The 21,265-nt window shown below is 43.0% G+C and overlaps 1 protein-coding gene and 1 long non-coding RNA gene across 3 annotated transcripts in view; both read left to right on the top strand.

Annotated features, from left to right (window-relative positions):
* SACM1L (SAC1 like phosphatidylinositide phosphatase) overlaps positions 1–21,265 on the top strand; it is a 350,039-nt gene that overhangs the window by 213,786 nt on the left and 114,988 nt on the right. The window lies entirely within an intron of this gene.
* LOC141264333 (uncharacterized) lies at positions 18,554–19,411 on the top strand. Its single transcript, XR_012319889.1, has 3 exons — positions 18,554–18,880; positions 19,126–19,237; positions 19,316–19,411. It is a non-coding gene; the product is annotated as an uncharacterized lncRNA (long non-coding RNA).

Genomic DNA, 21,265 nt, shown 5'->3' with positions numbered 1-21,265 from the left:
ATAGATCTCAAAATATGACGCACCAAAAACTTTATTTTATAAAAAAAAAAAGAAAACAACTTTGTTTTTTTAGCATTTATAGTAGCAAAAAAAAAAACCCTATATAAATTTGGTATCGTTGTAATTACACTGACCTGAACAGTAAAGTGGTCTTATCTTATACCGCATAGTGAACGGCATAAAAAATAAATAAATGAGCGCTTACATTGGGGTTTTGTTTGTGTAAATCTCTTTTAAAATGTGATTCAGAAAGAACCCTGAAGACTCCCTATATGCGGCAGATCGAGACACTTTGGACTCAGTCTGATCTATGATCCAGCGGTGTCCGTGTTTTTAAGTGCACATTAAAGCTTGGTCGGCTACAGTTTTGTGCACCTCTGAAAAGGACACCGCTGAGCAGAGGCCGGACTGAGTCCTAAGTAACTCTGTTGTCTCGTTATAGTGAATGGATCCCTCAGGGGTTTCATCTCAAGCACATCATTTAGAAATTTAGATGGAAACCCTGATGTAAGTGCTCAACGTAGAGCACGGGATAACTGTGATCTAACATTTTATGTAAAATGTTCCCAATAAAAGATTCAATTCAATCCACAAAAAAAGCAAGTCCCCACTCAGGTCCATCATCTGTCAATGGAAATACGGTGATGTGAAAAAGTGTTTGCCGCCTTCCTGATTTCTTATTCTTTTTCATGTTTGTTAAGCTGAAATGTTTCAGATCACAAAATAAATTTTAAATATTAGACAGATAACACAATGTCAGGGTTTGCACACTATCCCGATTACTCACAGAGACCACCCACTGTGATCTCTAGAGCGAACAGCTCTCTGCTGCCCCCTATCGTCTGGACAATTGCACGATTGGGGACCGCAGGCTGTTCTCACTTATTAGTTAGCGGAAAGCTAACAGTGAGCGTACGGCATACACATCTCCAAATTCCAACGCATGGAATATGTGTATATTCCTTCGTATGATCACTGCTAGCCTTACAATAACCCATGAAAGATTATTAGCTGCCACCACCAGTCCGTTCCGGCCGATTGGACGCCTTATTTCTCGTAGCTTGTGGCTTCATGGGAGGCACGATTACACAGCAAAAGAAACAGAACTGTTAAATTTTATATTTAATCCAAAGGGGGGCAGTGTTTATGAAAAAATATAATAAAGATTTTACAAAGGGGACAAAACAATACTGCATATACAGTTACATAAAATAAAAGGGGTTAACAGAATAACTTACTATACCGATCGCAAAGACCATTCAGTTTAGCTGGAGGAGAGCTCTCCGATTTGGCTGTTCCGAGAACATGGCCCCTGCTTAAACGAAATATGTATCTTCCAGAACGAACGCAGATCAATATTATAATTGGGCCCTTCCACACATTCCCCTGTGATGACCTCACGTGGGCCGGGTTGTAGGCTCATCTCAGCCCTTCATGGTTTTATTAAATCTCTAATTTCTGCAATAACTCCTTGCTCGATGATCACAGAAGTTAGCAAGTGATGCCATATTTTTTATTGGGATTTTATCTTTCCTTAGAGATCAAACATGACCCGGTTACATAGTTACATAGTTTATAAGGCCGAAAAAAGACAAGCGTCCATCCAGTTCAGCCTATTTCTTGTGCACTGCAGCTATTCCGCAGCGTTGATCCAGGGGAACGCAAAAAAAAACAAAACAAAACAAAAAAAAAAAACATGCGGTATAGGCCAATTGACATCATTGAGGAAAAAATTCACTTCCCGACACCAATCTGGATTAATTAACTATCACTAAGCATAAGATGTCATTTTATTGTTCTCAAGAAAGGCGTCCAGGCCTCTCTTGAACTCATTAAGTGAGTTGGACATCACCACTTCCTCTCCCAGAGAGTTCCAGAGTCTCACGGCTCTGACCGTAAAGAATCCCCTTCTATGCTGGTGCAGGAACCTCCTTTCCTCCAGACGCATAGTGTGCCCCCTCGTCTTTGTCACCATCCTTGGTATAAACAGGTCATGGGAGAGATCTCTGTACTGCCCCCTGATGTATTTATACATGTTTATGAGGTCTCCCCTAAGCCTTCTCTTTTCCAACGTAAATAGGCCTAATTTTGACAACCTCTCTGGGTATTCTAGTCCCTCCATTCCCTTTATTACCTTAGTCGCCCTCCTTTGTACCCTCTCTAGCTCCAATATGTCTTTCCTGAGCACCGGAGCCCAGAACTGTGCACAATATTCTAAGTGCGGCCTTACCAGCGCTTTATACAGAGGAAGAACAATGTTGCTGTCAGTTATCTCCGCACTGTTGAGTTACAGCTCACTGGCAGGACTCACAGATATGAAAAGATTTTCATACTGTTCCCCAATTAGCCCTGCCGCTAAAAATATATATCCCATCACAATCAGAATTATAGAAATTCCGCTAGTCCATATTTCTTTTCGGTGCCTCTGTGGATTAAAGGAGTATGCAAATGTGAATGTCCATGAGTGTGATAGATTCCTTTTGAGGCTTAACGAGACGTTTCCTATCTCTTTCAGGTGTCATACTCTTTATTTCTAATCAAATACACAACTCATTCAGTCCCTGGCCCATTTGTTTAAACGGAGTCTAATCGTCACACGTCTCTATTACTTGACTACTTCCTAGTTTTTGTTCTACCAGGGGCTTTCTTTCGCATGGTAATTAACCTGGATAACGAAATTAGTTGCTTTTTGTGTACACTGCAATTTTACAAAGAAGCAGCTTTTTTCATGGCTATTTCCCATCATTACAGCAAATGGTGTAGGGGAGGGGGGAAGACTAGGGGTTTGGTGAGACACAAGTAAACAGAAAATGCAGTTTTTAAATGAAGGTCTTAATTATTAGGAGAGAAAGAAATCCAAACCTACATGGTCCTGTCTGAAAAAGTTATTTGCTCCTTCCCCGCTTAAAACATTAACTGTGGTTTATCACATCTTTGGGAAGCTGAGTAAAATTTCCTTAGTCACACACAGGCCTGATTACTGCCATGCCTGTTCTCAATCAAGAAATCACTTAAGTAGGACCTACCTGACAAAGTGTAGGGGTCAAACACTTTTTCAAACCACTGTATAGGGTTCCACTTTACTGGTAGTACAAAGGCTCTGGAAAACTACTGACTCCTCGCCCCCTAAAAAGTAATTAAGCAAAATCTGTTTTCCTAACTCCACATATTCACCTCCTTTCTGTGCCCCATAGTGTGCCTAAACCACACTTCTCCGGTTACAGATAAAAAGTACTTTGAAGATAAGCTGGGAAAAAGTTTCTTGCTACAAGGTAGTTCACAGAGGGTTCTCTTATTCAGACTATAAGTTTGAACGCCATACCAGCATCTTTTTCAAATCATAAAAAAAATGTTATGACTTGAAAAAGATGCCAGTACGGTGCACAGCCTAGCTTCAAAGTTCTTTTTTTTCTATATGTGGAGAACTTTTACCTGAGGCTCCCCCCTAGCATAAGGCAGCAGATGGAATTCCAAAGGGGGCACCATGAAATCCCCTAGGTGAGTAACACCTTTTTACTTTTTTTCTCTCCTCCTTAAACAAGGTCACCAGATCGTGTGTGCTTCTTTCTACAATTTAAAACACATTTAGTGTCCACATGTTTGGCATTTCTGTAACGATGAGAACCTGCTTAATTTATGGAGTGCGGGGAGTCTCCAGAAGCATGAGCTGGGCACAATGTATGGGCACTAAAATGTACTGGGCACTACCATGGCAGATTTACAATTTTCACTCTTCCACATCCATTGTTGCTTGTTTCTGGAAAACACCTATGGCGTCAACCCCGTCAGTAGACCTGTAGATAAATTCCAAGAGGGGATGTAATTTCCAAAATGGGGTCACTTGAGTAGGGATTCTGCTCTTCTGGCACTTAGGTACTATGAATATGGAGTCGGCAAACTATTCTACAAAAGTTTGTTCTCAAAGAGTCAAATAGCATTCTTTCCCTCCGCAGTCTCACCATGTGGCTAAGCAGTACTTTACAGCCAAATATGGGGTATTGCCACGTTCAGCAGAAATTGTGACAAATTTTGGTGCCATTTTTACCCATTTTCCCTTGTGAAAATGTAGTCTGGGGCTAAAACTGATAGCGCTTCTTCCCTTCCAAGCCCTGCTATGTGCCTAAACTGTAGTTTTCTGCTACATATGGGGCATCATCGTACTCAGGAGATATTGCACAACAAATTGTGTGATCCAATTACTCCTGCTTCTCTTGTGAAAATGAAAAATTTGGGGCTGAAGCAACATGTTTGTTGCAAAAATGGAATTTTTCATTTTCACATCCCAATGTTATAAAGTTCTATGAGACATTTTTGTGACGTAGATACTCACAATGCCCACACATGGATTTCTTGAGGTGTGTAGTTTCCAAAATGGGGTCCCTTGTCTCTGGTTTCTCTATGTTTTGGCATATCATTGGCTCTTCAAGTGCAACAAGGCATCCACAATCTATTGCAGACAAATATGTGCTCCAGAATTCATATGGACTCCTCCTTCCTTTCCGAGACGTGCTGTGTGCCCAAACATTACTTTTCTACCACCACCACATATGGGGTATTGTATCGGTGTACTTGGGAGAAATTGCACAATATATATTTTGGAGTACATTTTTCTATGCTACCCTTGTGAAAATAAATATGGGGCTAAAGCAATATTTTTGTGGAAAATTTTTTTTTTCCTTTCGCCCCATGACAGCACCACATGAGACTGGATCTGCCCATCAAGGACAGGAACCTAGTGAACAAAAGGACGGAACCTCACCCCTTTATCAGTTGGTTTCCTGTCCTTGAGGGAACCTTTATCTGAAGAATCTGGTGCGGAAAGGAACAGAACAAACTTAATAGACCCGGCTTGGTTGCCTGGAAGAACAGCTTCTTGTTTTTAGTGCCGATGTTGGGTCCTGGAGGCCCAGTCGCAAGTGCAGTCGGGGGTCGTGTGGGCGTGCGGACATTAGCAGTGAAAACTCTCGATGTGTCTGTCCTTGCTACGTTCCGGGTCTGCACATGCACGGGGCACCTTGGGAGTGAAAGAAAGTATTGAGAAGGCTTGAAACTGCTCAAGATCCAAAGTGCATCACATCCTTTGTAAAACATAGTGGAGGCAGTGTGATGCCATGGGCATGCATAGCTTACAATGGCACTGGGTCACTAGTGTTTATTGATGATGTGACTGAGGACTCAAGCAGGTGGATGATTTGTTAAGTGTACAGGGATATACTTTCTGCTCAAATGTAGCCAAATACAGCAAGTTTGATTGGATGGCATTACACAGTACTGATAGACAATGACCCAAAACATACTGCAAAAGAAATCGTGGAGTTTTTTAAAGGCATAAAAGTGGAATATTTTGCATTGGCCAAGTCAGTCACCAGATCTAAACCCCATTGAGCTGGCATTTCACATACTTAAGACAAAACCTAAGGCAGTAAGACCCACAAACAAGCAACAACTGAAGTCAGCTGCAGTAAAGGCCTAGAAGAGTGTCACAAAGGAGAAAACCCCATTTTTGACGTCCATAGCTTCCAGACTTCAGGCACTCATTGCCTTGACAGGATTCTCAATAAAGTATTTAAAATGAAATTTTTATTTATGGTAATGTTAACTTGTTCAATTAAATGAAGAGCCTTTATAGAAAATAGTTGCAATTCCTAAACATTTCACAAAATATGTTTGTTAAACCCTTTTAATTAAACCTGAAAGTCTCCACTTCAATTGCATCTAAGTTGTTTGAAATAAAAGTGACCTGCAGAGCTCAATTCACGAAGATTGTCGCCGTCCAAATATTTCTGGACGTAACTGTATATTTTCCCCTCACCCATGACAGCACACCTTGAGAGAGGGATCCGCCCAATCCAAGGACAGGAAACCGTCTGAAATAAAAGGGCGTTACCGCTCCCTCGCTTCAGTTGGTTTCCTGTCCTTGATGGGAACCTGTCTGGAAGAAAGAAGACTTACCTGGGGCTGTTCCGGTGTGGAAGAGCGGGCACTGGCCTGTGCACCGGGTTCCAGTCTCCAGAAGCGCCGTCCTCAGCTCCCCTGGGGTCCTGCGTCCGAGCTGGCGCACGCGGTGAGGCAGGCGCCGTCCTCCCCCTGTTTCTTCTGTGGGCCGCGCACAGGAGTGGTAACTTCCGGGTATGACACGCCTGACGTCACGGCGTGGGGCACGCTGGGAGAGGCGTGCCACGTAACGTCAGGGGGCGGCGCCCGATCCAAGATGGCGGCGCCCTGTGAAGCATTCCAGGCCGTTTTTTTTTCGGATTGGAGCTCCGACCTGGGAAGGGGGGAGGGCCCATGAACTGGAGGAGGTTCTGGATGGCCCTATTTTAGGACGGGGGGGTTATCCTGGAAGCGTGGTACGCTTCTGAAGCATGGCTGACCAGGATAGCCAAGAGCAGCAGCTAACCCCCCCTCAGCAACGGAAGAAGCAGAGGGATGCCTCTCACACGGACAGCCGCTCGAGCAATCGCAGTGGCAGCTTCAGGAGCAAGGTGTCAAGCGCCTCTGGACCATCCAGAAAGGAATCATCGGTTCCGCTACAGCCTCCGAATCCGGAGCCTAAGAAGAGTAGCGCCAAGCAAAAGCACAGAATGTGTGCCCTATGCCAAACTTCCCTTCCTATAGATTGGCAAAAGCTGCTTTGCCCGAACTGCGTTGCTAAAACTATAGCGGAAAATTCCCTGGATTTCGCATCTAATTTGAAATCTATAGTCCACGCAGAGGTTCCGGGGTCCCTGAAGGGGTTGCTTAGAGGGAAGAAAAGATCCCATAAAGATGTCTCCTCCAACTCTGATTCCTCCCAGTCTGAGGATCTGTGGCTGAGTGATTCATCATCCTCTTCCTCATCGGATAACGGTAGACCCTGTTTCCCCATTGAGAGTACGGACAGACTGGTTAGAGCAGTCAGATCAGCCATGGGTCTGGGGGAGGAGAAAGCATCCAAATCCCGGGAAGACGTTATGTTTGCGGGCCTTGGAGAAAAAAAGAGACGCTCCTTTCCGGTAAACATTAAAATTCAGGGCCTCATTGACCAAAAGTGGAAGAAACCAGAAAGATCAGGGGCCTTACCCTCCTTCTCTAAAAGAAGGTACCCCTTCGAAGAGAAGGACTCTGAGCCTTGGGATAAGATCCCCAAAGTTGACGGGACTGTAGCCAGGTTGTCCAAAAAATCTTCCCTGCCCTTGGAGGACTTAGGCTTCCTAAAAGATGCCCTTGATTAAAAGGCTGACTCCTTTCTGTGTCACACTTGGGAAGCTGCAGCAGGAGGCCTGAAGCCAGCGGTAGCTGGCACCTGTGTGGCAAGATCCCTAATGGTGTGGCTCCAACAGTTGGAGGACCAACTTAAGGATAAAAAGGTCTCTAGGGATAGAATCCTTTCAAATTTACCCCTAATGCAGGCAGCATCGGCCTTCCTGGCGGACTCTTCAGCAGACTCTGTCAGGCTTTCAGCTAGATCAGCGAGTCTATCTAATGCTGCTAGACGGGCCTTGTGGCTCAAAGGTTGCCCAGGCGACCTACAGTCCAAGCATAAATTGTGTTCCCTCCCATGTGACGGTAGACTTCTGTTTGGCCAGAAGTTGGAGGACCTTTTAGAAAAGGCGGGCGATAGGAACAAAGGGTTCCCAGGATTTTCAGGGGACTCAAAAAAGTTTGGTTTTCGGAGGAGAAAATTTAATCGGGGTCGCCCTCCAGGAGAAAGGAGAAGATGGGAGACCAAGTCCAAAAAGGAGTCTGGCTATATGTTTGGAGGACCGTCCTCAAATACAAAAAAGTCCTCCCAATGACGCCAAGCTGGAGGTAGGGGGGATGCTTTCCCACTTTTTTCCAGCTTGGAAAGCAATTACAGCAAACCCCTGGATTCTGAACATTGTGAGTGGTGGCCTGAAGATAAGGTTCAGCCAGATCCCTTGTCGGACCTTTGTGGTTACCCCCAAAAGGAAGGTCCAGGAAGAACAAATAACACTGGAAGCAAAAATATTAGGGCTAGTAAGGAAACGGGTCCTTCTCGAAGTGCCGATACCACAAAGAGGGAAGGGATTCTATTCCCCTCTGTTCATGATAAAAAAAAACAACGGGTCCTTATGGACCATCATCAACCTCAAGAGTCTGAACCAGTTAATAGAAAACCAGACTTTCAAGATGGAGTCAGTGAGCTCGGCAGTGAAGCTCTTGCACCACAATTGCTTTATGGCAGTAATAGAACTGAAGGACGCATATTATCCCCTCCCAATTCATCCAGACTAAAAGAAGTATCTGAGAGTAGCCCTGTTCATTCAGAAAGAACTGAGGCATTTTCAGTTTGCTGCCCTACCCTTCGGCCTCTCCATAGCCCCGAGAATATTCACAAAACTAATAGCGGAAGTAACAGCCTTTCTACGAATCAAGAATGTAGTGATCATGCCCTATTGAGACGACTTCTTAATAGTAGGGAAATCAGAAGTCCACTGCTCCAGTCAACTTCTAGAAGTCACGGCGGTGTTGCATCAGCTAGGGTGGTTGGTAAATTCCCAAAAGTCAAAACTAACCCCCTCAAGGACTCAGATCTTCCTAGGTCTAATCCTGGACTCTCATCTCCAAGCATGCTTCCTCTCAGAAGACAAGGTCCGCAAATTGATCATTTTAGTCTTGAAAGCCATGCGATCTCCAGTGATGTCCCTAAGAGAGGCAATGTCCCTCCTGTGCTCTATGACGGCCTGTCTCCCAGCAGTCAAATGGGCTCAGGGGCATATGAGACTTCTTCAATAGGAGGTCCTGTCAGCACAGAGGTCCTTCAATGGGCATTTAGAAAGCAAGTTCTCTGTCTCCCCAGAAGCTGTGGATTCCCTTCCATGGTGGACAGACAGGGGAAATCTGACCTCAGGCGTACAGTGATCAGGTGATTACGACCGATGCGAGCAGTTCCGGATGGGGGGGTCATCTGGCAGAGCTCTCAATACAGGGTCACTGGACATACCACTAGATGGGGGCATCCTCAAACATAAAAGAGCTTTGAGCAGTAGAGAGATCCCTGATAGGCTTCCTTCCTCACATTCAGGGTCACCACGTCCAGGTCAAGTCCGACAACCGGACATCAGTAGCCTATGTGAATCACCAGTGGGGAACAAGATCACGCTCTCTGATGGCTGTGGCAGACAGAATCCTTCATCTGGCAGAACGACACCTCCCATCCCTCAGTGCCCTTCACATAAAGGGGGTGGAAAACGTAAAGGTTGATTTTCTCAGCCGCCATACCCTAAGACAAGGGGAATGGAGCTTAAACCCGTGGGTCTTCCAACAGATTGTCCAGTTATGGTGACAGCCAGACATAGACCTGTTAGCCACAAGAGTAAACAGGAAGGTAGACAGATTCTGGTCCTTAAATCCAGCAGAAAATCCCCATGCCGTTGATGCCCTCCAGATCCCTTGGAAGTTCAGGAAGGCCTATGCCTTTCCCCCGTTAGTAATGATTCCAGCAGTGGTGAGGAAGATTCGGGAGGAAGGCGCAAGGGTAATTCTTATAGCCCCTTTTTGGCCCAAAAGGCCTTGGTTCTCCCTGCTTCTACTAATGTCGGTTTCAGATCCCTGGGTTCTACCAGAGAGACCGGACCTTCTCATTCAGGGACCTGTATTCCACACCCAAGCCAGAGGTTTCCATCTTGCGGCGTGGAATTTGAGAGGTCACTACTGAGTAACAAGGGGTTTTCACAAGGGTTAGTCTCTACCTTGCTGGGTAGTAGGAAACCAATAACTACTAAGATTTATAACAGAGTCTGGAGTAAATTCCTAAAATTTATAGATGCCCCATTATCAGACAAGCCTCCAATCAGGGGAATCCTGGAGTTTCTGCAAAAGGGGCATGACCTAGGTCTAGCCACGGGAACTCTTAAAGTTCAGGTGTCGGCATTGGGGGCGCTCTATAATTGTTACTTGGCTGGGAACAGGTGGGTCTCGAGGTGTATCAAGTCGTGTGCCAGAGCCAGACCGGTTTCGTCCCTAAGAGTTCCTTCCTGGGACCTGAATTTGGTCTTGAACGCACTTACCAGTGACCCGTTCGAAACCTACATGATGTCTCTGAAAAGATCCTCACCCTTAAGACCATCCTCTTAGTGGCCTTAACGTCTGCTCGTAGGGTGGGTGACCTGCAGGCCCTTTTGGTTAATCCTCCCTACACACAAATTTATGATGATAGGGTCACCTTGCGTCCAGATCCAGCATACCTTCCCAAAGTGGTATCTAGATTTCACTGTAACCCGGAGATTGTACTACCCTTGTTTTGCAGCAATCCTAAAAACCCAGGAGAAGTTAGATTCCATAACCTAGTTGTTAGAAGAACCCTACTACAGTACATTAACATGACTAGTGTATGGAGGAAGGACCATTCCTTGTTCCTGGCCTTTCAGGGGAATAGGAAGGGTCACGGGGTGTCCAAGGTACCATTTCTAGGTGGCTTAGGGAGGCCATTTGTTTAGCATATACGTGCACAGGAGTTCCAGCCCCGGACAATGTCAGGGCTCATTCCACCAGAGCCGTCGCAACCTCCTGGGTGGAAAGGGCAGACGTCTCAATCGATCAGATGTGTAGAGCTGCTACTTGGTCTACACCATCCACCTTCTTTAAACACTATCAGTTGGATCTGTCCTCCTCTGACCTCACCTTTGGGAGAAGGGTACTTCTGGAGGTGGTCCCTCCCTAGGGTGCTCATAATTCTCCAAAATTCTCTCAAGGTGTGCTGTCATGGGTGAGGGGAAAACACCAAGGTTACTTAGCGGTAGCCGGTTTTTCCTGAACCCATGACAGCACCCGTAGTTTCCCCCCCCTTATTTTTCTGTTTCTCACACCCTGGTGTGCACTGGGTAGGTGTTGGTTATATGCCTAACCTCTTTGGGAGGTCCTCTCAATGCTCTGTAAACAACTGAAGCGAGGGAGAGGTACCGCCCTTTTATTTCAGACGGTTTCCTGTCCTTGGTGGGGGAGATCCCTCTCTCAAGGTGTGCTGTCATGGGATCAGAAAAAAACGGCTACCGGTAAGTAACCTTGGTGTTTTTCAACCTTTCTACATTGGCTCTCAATGCATTTTTTTGTAGGACTTATAGCTGCGTAGTAAGAGGTAGACTGTATCCAATCCAGAATATGCCAAGATCGGACTGCAATGTTATAACTTCTAATACTAGTAAAGTTAATCCCTCCATTTTTTTTCTGGGCATTGATGTGCATAAAATGGTACTGTCACTGGTTTACTGCGACAGAGAGGAGCCAGAAGACGGCACCGTCTGATTTCTAGTACTCCTGCACTGACTAGAAGAACTTCTTCATATTAAATGGTGCAGGTTTCTTCTAGCAATACAGGGGTTAATCTGCTCCGTTATGAGCTTCTGGAAGCTTGCCTGCATTAAGGATCTCAGCTGTTCACTGTTGGCCACTCCCCGCTCCTATATATACTGCACTATGGCAAGCAGTCATTGCCAAAGCTACTTTCACTGCTGCATGGTTTCAGGAGTTGGTGGAGAGTTGTTGTTTGAGAAGGCCTTTGTATGTATCAGAGACTGTTGCATGGCTTTGGTTGTGTGCAAATCCTCTTCTCCTACTTTCATTTTCCCCATCCTCCACTCCCTGTGATTTGGTATTTTCCTTTATCCTTGTTAGTATTTCCTTGTTATTTTGGTTGGTGTAGTGCCATACACCACTACCCTCTCTTCATTAGGTTGGGGGAGGGAACATACTGAGGGTGGATTCAGAAGCTCAGCTAGGTAAGTGGCCCTGGCGTTTTCACCTTCAGAAGTAATCTGGGGAACAGGTATAGCTAGGCTGCCCCCTAGCATTAGGGACAGGTAAAGAGCCACTGGTCAACAGTCATGACAGGTATTTTCACTTTTTTTCCCTTCCCACATGAATGAGCGATATAGGAAATTAAATAGTTTGCCATCTTGAGGTTTCAAGTATATTGAGAATTCCCACCATAATTCTATGTATTATCACATTTTCAGGATATTGACTCGTCATATGAATGATGAATAAAAATGTTTCCAGATTTGCAGTGTATTTTCAAATTTGTGAATATCTTGTACAATATTATGTTGATAATTTTTTTTTTCCCAGAGGGGAGGGGGTCGGGTAGAAAAGTCAGTATTTTGGTGCACCATTTTAAAGGGAATGCCACCAACCATTCAGGTTTTTGAGGGCCCCCTTGTAGAAATACCTTCCATTTTCCTAAATCACTTGTATATCCTGAATAAATTCTCAGGCATTCAAGATCAGTGTGGATATCGACCAGATATCGCCTAGACTCTAAGCTCATTAGGAGGAATTCATCAGAAAATGCTGCTAGTTTTAGTAATTTTTTTCTGATGCATATACCTTTAAGTGATTTTGTGGATTGTCTGTAATAAAGGAGATCAATAGAAAGATTGAATAATAAAGGGGGCAATCCTGTCAAGTTCCTCAGTACTGGTCAATGGATATAACGTTTTACCATTTAGGAAGACTGTCATGCCGACTGGTTCTTGTGTGTAGGCAATATTGCAGCGAAGATAGCAGACCTTATATGCATGCTTTTCTGCATCCAATTTCAGTATGGAACGGAGGTGTCAGGACCCATCTCCTGTGATGTCGGTTTTTTGTGAAACTAATTTAGCCAGATTTTTGATTTGGGGGGTCATTGTTTGAAATGTTTATGTTAAGATTTTTGAAAACCTCTTATCTTGATTTAGCAGTGTAATCTGTTTACGGATCAGTAGGTTTCTACTTTCTGAAGTAATCAACAGAGCTATCCCTTTTTTTATATGACGTTATATAGGTTTGTGAGATGTAGTAAAATTTCTGGTGAGATTATTTTATAATATTCAGCTTTCCATTATGGGATATAGAAATTATTTTTCAGCCCTCCTCCTCAGTTACGTCAAAATCCAATTAATCCTCCTGCTCCTACGTAATGCTTATGTGACAACAACCACGGATTGATTGAATCAAAGTTTGTTGGCTCTGCCCTATATACTTTTTTCTAATGGTTTACAAAATTTCAATTCAATCTTGAAGGGGGTTTGTCACAATGTGTTTGGTATCAGGGTCTCTTATTTGGAGAATTGGTCATTGAGTGCTTTCCAGCAATGTCAGTTGCCCCAGAAGCGTGCTTATTATTTTTACCCTATTTGTAATATTTGCATTGGGTCGTCGTAGTTTGTCGATAATAAACACATTATAATTTTTACTGGTTTAACATATCGTGTACTGGAAAACAGGGGGAAAAAAATCCAAGTACGGTGAAATTGCAAAAAATAGTGCAATTCCACCGTTTTTTTTTTACCACGTTCACTGAATGCGAGAACGGACCTGCGATTATTAGGCAATATACACACGTTGAGTATTTGGTTTGTTTTTCACCTCAGTATTTGTAAGCCAAAACCAGGACTGTGGGAAAAATACAGAAGTGGTGACGTGTTTCTAGTATACAGATTGTTCCACTCCTGGTTTTGGCTTACAAACACTGAAGATAAGACTCACCAAATACTCAACGTGTGCATGTGGCCTTATTCTCCAGGTCATTATGAGTTCGTAAATACCAAATATGTATAGGTTCTTTTTTTATTTAAGTGGTGAAGATAAAGCCAAAGTTTGCTTAATAAAAAAAAAAAAAAAAAAAACGCCATTTTCCGAGACCCATAGCGTCTCCATTTTTCTGGATCTTGGGCCGAGTGAGGGCTTATTTTTTGCGTGTTCAGCAGACATTTTGATTGATACAATTTTGGAGTAGATCTTATGTTTTGAACATCCATTATTGCATTTTATTGCAATGTTCAGTCATTTAAAATTTCTCGTTATGCCTTTTACCGATCGGATTAATTTTTTTATGTTGATAGATCGGACGATTTTTTACTTTTTGCATACTTCCATTAGTCTCCATGGGAGACTAGAAGCAGCACTTGTCTGATCTCCTGTACTACACACAGGCGATTATCAGATAGCCTGTGTGCAGCAGATTTGCTCACTTGCTGTGAGCGCCGATTCCTGTGCAGCGCTCATAGCAATCTGGCAATGACAACCGCAGGGGTCTCCTGCACACCCCGGATTGTCATGCCAGCCCATCGGCGACCCACAATAATCTGACTGAGTCGCCGATGGGCGGGGCCAGTGACGTGCTTCCCGGAAACACGAGTTGATTGCCTTTGTCAGAGATTGACAGCGACATTTAACTAGTAAACAGCCTCGGGTGGATCGCGATTCCACCCGTGGCTGTTGCGGGCACATGTCAGCTGTACAGATCAGCTGACATGTGCCCGGAAAGGTGCGGGCTCAGCGCCGGAGCCCGTACAAAACAAGGGGCTTATGACGTGTCATACAATTACGGCACACGTCATAAACGGGTTAATACTTGGTTGTACACCCTTTGGAATAAGTAACTGCAATCAGATGCTTCCTATAACATCCAACTGCTTACACCACTCAAATGGAATTTTGGACCACTCTTTTTTTTTTTTGCAAACTGCTCCGGGTCGCTCATATTTGAAGAGTGACTTCTCCCAACAGCAATTTTAAGATCTTTCCGCAGGTGTTCAATGGGATTTAGATCCAGACTCATTGCTGGCCACTTAAGAGCTCTCTAGCGCTTTATTTACATCCATTTTTGGGTGTGTCTTAAGCTATGTTTGGGGTCATTGTCCTGCTGGAAGACCCATGGCGTAGGATACCCAGCTTTCTGACACTGGGAACTACATTGTTACCCAAAATCCTTTGTTCAAGGCACCCAGGGCTAGAGGCAGCAAAACGATTCTAAAACATCTTTGAACCTCGGGTGTGTCAGGTGTAATAGACAGTTGCTCTGGATCTGGCTGTAGAAGGTCACTGCGCTTGGCATTGCAGACTCCTTCTTAATAATCCTTCTTCCTTTAAGACCCAGCGGCGACCTTCCTCCTCCTGTTAACTGACACACCCTTGCATGGGCATTAAAATCTCTGTTTGCTGCAGTGAATTGCCGGTGATATTTCTATGTACCTTGTTGCAGGTTTGGAACATTAGCAGTCGGCTAGCTTCTTCTCTGGTGCCCTTGGAGGACAGTTGGCGTTAATCCTCTGGTAGAGAAAACAGAAAAATCCAGCTCACATGTAAAGTCCAAAACACAGTCCAAGGTACATGAAGCAAACACTAAAATTGTTTGTTCACAAAAAAGAGAATACAGGCATCTTTCGACACGTTTCGAGCGACAAGCGCTTTTTGTCAAGATACCATCCAAGTGAACTTGCAAGATTTAAAAACAATTGAAACATGTGCACACACCAATTTCCTGATTGCCAAACAAGTCAATTAAAACACAGGTGGGAAACCTCTGCAGCTAAACATATATTAGAATTTACCATGCTTTGCTACAAAAGATTTAAATGTGTTAATTTCTGTGATACAGAATAACATTATACACAGGGACATGATGATAATAGTTTATATTACCTCTATATTTTACTCTACAACGCAAGGAATCAGTATTGAATACATTCCATGAAAAGTACATATTTTTTCAGATAACATGATAAATAACATAATTCTTTCTGACTCTTCTATTTATCTTTATTGGTGTGATGGTTCATTTTCCAGATATATTAGATTACTTCCCTTTCACCACATATTAATCCCAATTATATATATCAGTCAGTGAGATCTCAAAGGGTTTTCCACTAGATTTCATAGAAAAGTTCAATGTGATACTTAAATCGAAGGTGTTGAACTAGAAGTATGAAGTAAGTATTGAACTTTTTAAGTATGAGGAAATCCTGCATGTGTTAACCATTTCTTTTTCTCTTTTCTGTGAAATCTAGTGGAAAACCCTTTGAGATCTCACTGACTTTGAAATATATATAATTTGGATAAATATATGGTGAAAGGAAAGTAATCTAATATATCTGGAAAATGAACCATCACACCAATAAAGATAAATAGAAAAGTCAGAATTATTGTTATTTATCATGTTATCTTAAAAAATATGTACTTTTCTTGGAATGTACCGTATTTTTCGGACTTTCTGCATGTACAATGTAAGGCTGATACGGTATGTTTCAGTCTTCCGTCTGAAATGCTGCAGCAGAGGAAAAACATACCGTACTTTGGCTTCTCCTCTCCTGCTGTCAACGACTGACTGGTCTCTTAACTATACACATACACAGGAAGAAACGCTGAAAAACAAACGTGGCTGAAGTCATACAGCCAGTATGCTGCCCCATCCACTGGCGGCTTGTATCATGTACTGGCTGTATGACTATAGCCACGTATGATATGTCCTCTTTAAGATCCCACAGGTATTGTGGTTGCCTTTGAGGGGAACTATAACTTCCAGCATATCTTGCAGCTCCTATGGCATGCTGGGAGTTATAGCTCACCACAGGAGTGGTACAGTGTTTAATGACATGTGTTACTTCACGTTACTTTATATTTTACTTATACGTTATAATACTTGACTCTCATTCTGGACCCACGAAAGGCAGGGAGCGGGGTCACACTGGCTGGGGGCTGTGGCAGCGGAGGGGGCTGTGACAGCGGAGGGTGCTGGGGATGCAATGGAGCTGTGTTACCCAGTAACGAGCGGCGTCAGCAGCATGTTTGTGGGCAATGACATCAGTTCACCATGGCCGCTCTAGACATCAGGAGGTGGGCGGTCTCCCGTCCAGATTGCACATTGCAGTGACGTTACAAAGAGGCAGGGCCTGGGCAACACAGCACAGCACGCAGTCATCCCCGGCCCTGACTCTAAGTAACGTCACTGCAGCCCGTGATCTGGACAGGAGACCGCCCACCTCCTGATGTCTAGCGTGGACGTAGTGAATTCATGGCGGCGCCCACTGGATAATACCATTTCATCGCCGCCTCAGCTGCCACAGCCCCCTCCACTGCCGCAACCACCTCCGCAGCTTCAGCTGCCCCCACATCATAAAATGGTACATTCGGACCATAAGACACCCCCCTCTTTTCCCCAAAAAAATTTCGGGGGGAGGAAGTGTGTCTTATGGTCCGAAAAATACAGTATTCAATACTGATTCCATTGCGGAGTAAAATATAAATGTAATATAAACTATTATCATCATGTCCCTGTGTATAATGTTATTCTGTATCACAGAAATTAACACATTTAAATCTTTTGTAGCAACGCATGGGAAATTCTAATATATGTTTAACTGCAGAGGTTTCCCACCTGTGTTTTAATTGATTTGTTTGGCAACCAGGAAATTGGTGTGTGCACATGTTCAAATTGTTTTTAAATCTTGTAAGTTCACTTGGGTGGTATCTTGACAAAGAGAACGCTTGTCGCTCGAAACGCATCGAAAGATGCCTGTATTCTCTTTTTTGTGAACAAACAATTTTAATCTTTTATTCATGTACCTTGGAAATTAAAATGCACTTTTTCTGACTTAATCTGTAAACATCTTCATTGATAATGAACAACTATGTACTAACACCTTTTTTAAACCCACGGATACAAATGGATATATCCATTTAGATAGTTGTCATCTACCCAGATGGCTCCTAAATGTACCAAAGAGCCAATATGTAAGATTACGCAGGAATTGCTCAAAAACATCAGATTTTAACGAAGAGGCGAATCTCCTCACAGATAAATTTACTGTCAAAGGGTACCAACAAGACTTTCTACTAAAAACCAAAAATCAGATTAAAACAATTCCACGCGGCCAATTATTAACAACTAATAACTCCAAGAATACGAACCGCCCCATACGTATGGAACCCACACTAGAAGTGCCCATTATCACCACCTACAACTCCAACTCTAATATACTTAAAACTATCATCCAAAAACACTGGGACACTTTAAAGGATGATAAGATAATTGGGGATTTGATACCTCCATACCCCCAATTTATTTTTAAGAAAGCTAAAAACATTGGCATGAAAGTGGCACCGACAATCAAAAATCCACAGCCCCTCCACCCAACAGATACTGTGGGCTTCTTTCCATGTAGAGACTGTAAAATATGTAAAGCTCTACACACAAAAAAACAAAGCCACATCTCTCATGGACTTATAAAATTCCCCATAAAAGACCAGATCACGTGCACCACTAAAGGTGTGATATATGGGTTAAAGTGTCCATGTAAAAAATTATATGTTGGGCGGACCATACGGGCTCTCAATAAAAGGATCAGTGAACACGTTAGAAATATCAAAAATAAATTTGAGGGACATCCCCTATCCAAGCATTTTAAAGATAAGCACAAAGGATCCATAAAAGACATGGAAATTACAGGGATACAGATTATCCAAAAAAACTGGAGGAATGGCAATTACATTAAACAAATGTCTAAAAAGGAAACAGAATGGATATTTAAGATGGACTCTTTGAGGCCAAGGGGCCTAAACACCGGAATTGAACTTTTTGCTTTTAATGATAATTAACTACAAACACCTCCCAGAAGCTCTGGCGGGTATATAATGAGAGCAGTGAGAATCATGACCATCCCTGACGAAGGATACCGTAGTATCCGAAACGCGTAGGAAGTGTGGCCTCTCCTGCTCTCCATCTCCCAGTCACGTGACTAGTAGGACCTTACGCAACGCAGGTCCTACTGAGATCATCATCTTTCTTTCCTCGGGTGCTGCACGCAGGTGCCGGAGTCTCCGGCCGGGACTCCGACGCCCTCAGCCCTGACATCCAGCAGTCCCGTCCCCACGAAGCAAGCCTTCTAACCAGGACGCCGACAAAGGTAACAACTCCAGCAACACGTACCCATCCGGGACTACACGTGCATGCACGACAGACTCCACCGCCCCAAGGAATACTTACCACCACCACCGTCGAAAGAAACAGCTACAAAGCACTTACCAGCGCTCTCTATTGCTACGAACCAGGATTTTTTCTATACAGCTCAACCTACTCCACAGCTGATTCTTTTTCCATCACACAGAGCCACTAGTGGTAAGACTTCTCATTCTATTGCAGCAGTACGTAACTCTATATATATATATATATATATATATATATATATATATATATATATATATATATATATATATATATATATATATATATATATATATATATATATATATATATATATATATATATATATATGATCATCTTACCCTTCTTTTTACCTATGAGTACTGTATTTATAATAATTATTATTTATAATAACCATCATTGACACATAGCTCCCCTAGGTGGTATAACTAATCTCGATGACTACACTAGTCTGGATGACTATACTGTGACTACATCCACCACCATTAGACAACTACTACCCTCTAGATCCACAAAACTACTTCCCTACGGGTAAGACAAACTGTGAAAAGTGTGCTACCTAGATCTATATACGTTTTAACGTTTTAATTTTCTATTCCCACTTTCTAGTACCCTATAGTCTCTGCAATAACCCACGGGAGTAACCCCCTAATCCTACCAGATATATACAGACCTTTCCACTTATTTAAGATTTCTACTATACAGGTAAAATACCCAACTCAAACTCTAAACGTGGTAATACCCTGTCTCTTAATAATTAGCCCCCCTTCTTTTACTCACAGCTGACAGGTTCAAGAGAACTAGCCAGAGGCATCCATATGTGATTATTCTTCCACCACCTAATTACCTTTCAGGTAACTAAAATCTCTATATATTAATAAGATAATTCGCCAACTATTCCTATACTTATCATAAAACCAAGCAATGTGAACTGAGGTCTAAGATGGTAGACATGCAAGAAATAGGAGCATGTTCACACTAGCAAAAAGAAGCAAAACCTACAAAAGACAAAAATATATCTCATACCCTACCATCATTATATATAAATGTAAAGCAAAGTTGCATAATAAATATAGGGTACTTAGTGAACTATTTTTGATCAAAAAAAGTATACAAGCCGTCCCACCAGCGGCAAGGTGACCCTAAATTGGGACGGTACCTATACTGTCTATATTAAAAACCTTACTGTATATCAAAGTTGAAATAATGCATATAAAAGGGTAGACAAATAGGACCGGGTCCCAACTCCAGACCACCCAGGCCCGTGGTAAGCTACATATATACTAATCAGCTCAACAAAGGGGATGCCACACCCTTAAATTGCACAGAATGCAAACAAGACAAAAAACCAAGCAATGTGAACTGAGGTCTAAGATGGTAGACATGCAAGAAATAGGAGCATGTTCACACTAGCAAAAAGAAGCAAAACCTACAAAAGACAAAAATATATCTCATACCCTACCATCATTATATATAAATGTAAAGCAAAGTTGCATAATAAATATAGGGTACTTAGTGAACTATTTTTGATCAAAAAAAGTATACAAGCCGTCCCACCAGCGGCAAGGTGACCCTAAATTGGGACGGTACCTATACTGTCTGTATTAAAAACCTTACTATACTATACTTATCATAGTATATATACCCTTCACAGGTACCTGTACGTCCTGGATATACCGAGAATAATCCACTGATATTTCGTTCATATTCCTCCACGGAACCTCGCTTCTTCTGGGAATTTTAGCCTCATATTTTATCCTTATTTTAACCAGTTTTGTATAAATAAAAATAAAAAAATTTTTTTTTCCTTTTATCTTCTTAACCTCTCGTGTCATTTAAAGTGAGTGTACCAGCGCAGTAGATCTCGTTTAATCTGTAAACTCGATTTTTCTGCTTTCTCTCTTGGATGTTGCGCCCTGCCCAGGGGCTATCCCTGCTCCAGAAGTGTGAAACTGCAGGTGGTGAGCTGGATTTACTTCTGTTACTCCTCTGGTGTCTGCTCAATCTAAGTTTATCCCCTTTGTTTGTCTACCTTGTTGTCTTTAGTTTGTAGTGGGGCCTGACCAGTTCTCATCCCTCCGCCTCCCTACCCAGGGCCAAGCTCTAGGGATATACACTGCTTATGTTTTCTGCTCGGCGATCGGTGTGGAACTTGTATAGGGACAGTAGGATAGGTACGGTAATATTAGATCTGCTTAGTGGTCTTCACTCCCCCTTTCCCTTCGTGTTGCGCTTAGTCTTTCCCACACCTTGCATGACAACTCCACCATATTTGACTGTAGGAGCTGCCTTCTTTTCTTTGTAAGCCTCATTCTGTTTTCGGTAAACAATAGAACTTTGTGCTTTACCAAAATGCTCTATCTTGGTCTCCTCTGTCCACAAGACTCTTTCCCAAAAGTATTTTGGCTTAAGGCCCCGTCACACTAAGCGATGCAGCAGCAATCCCGACAACGATACGACCTGTCAGGGATCGTTGCTGCGTCGCTAATACATCGCTGGTGAGCTGTCAAACAGGCAGGCTCACCAGCGATCAGGGGAGCAGTGATATCTTGGAAAGAA

The sequence above is a fragment of the Phyllobates terribilis genome, unplaced genomic scaffold (genome assembly GCF_046119375.1).
Source record: "Phyllobates terribilis strain yellow unplaced genomic scaffold, ASM4611937v1 Scaffold_4__5_contigs__length_816908805, whole genome shotgun sequence".
Taxonomy (NCBI): Eukaryota; Metazoa; Chordata; class Amphibia; order Anura; family Dendrobatidae; genus Phyllobates; species Phyllobates terribilis.
Note: the sequence above shows the minus strand (reverse complement) of the source record. Positions and strands in the feature narration are given on the sequence as shown.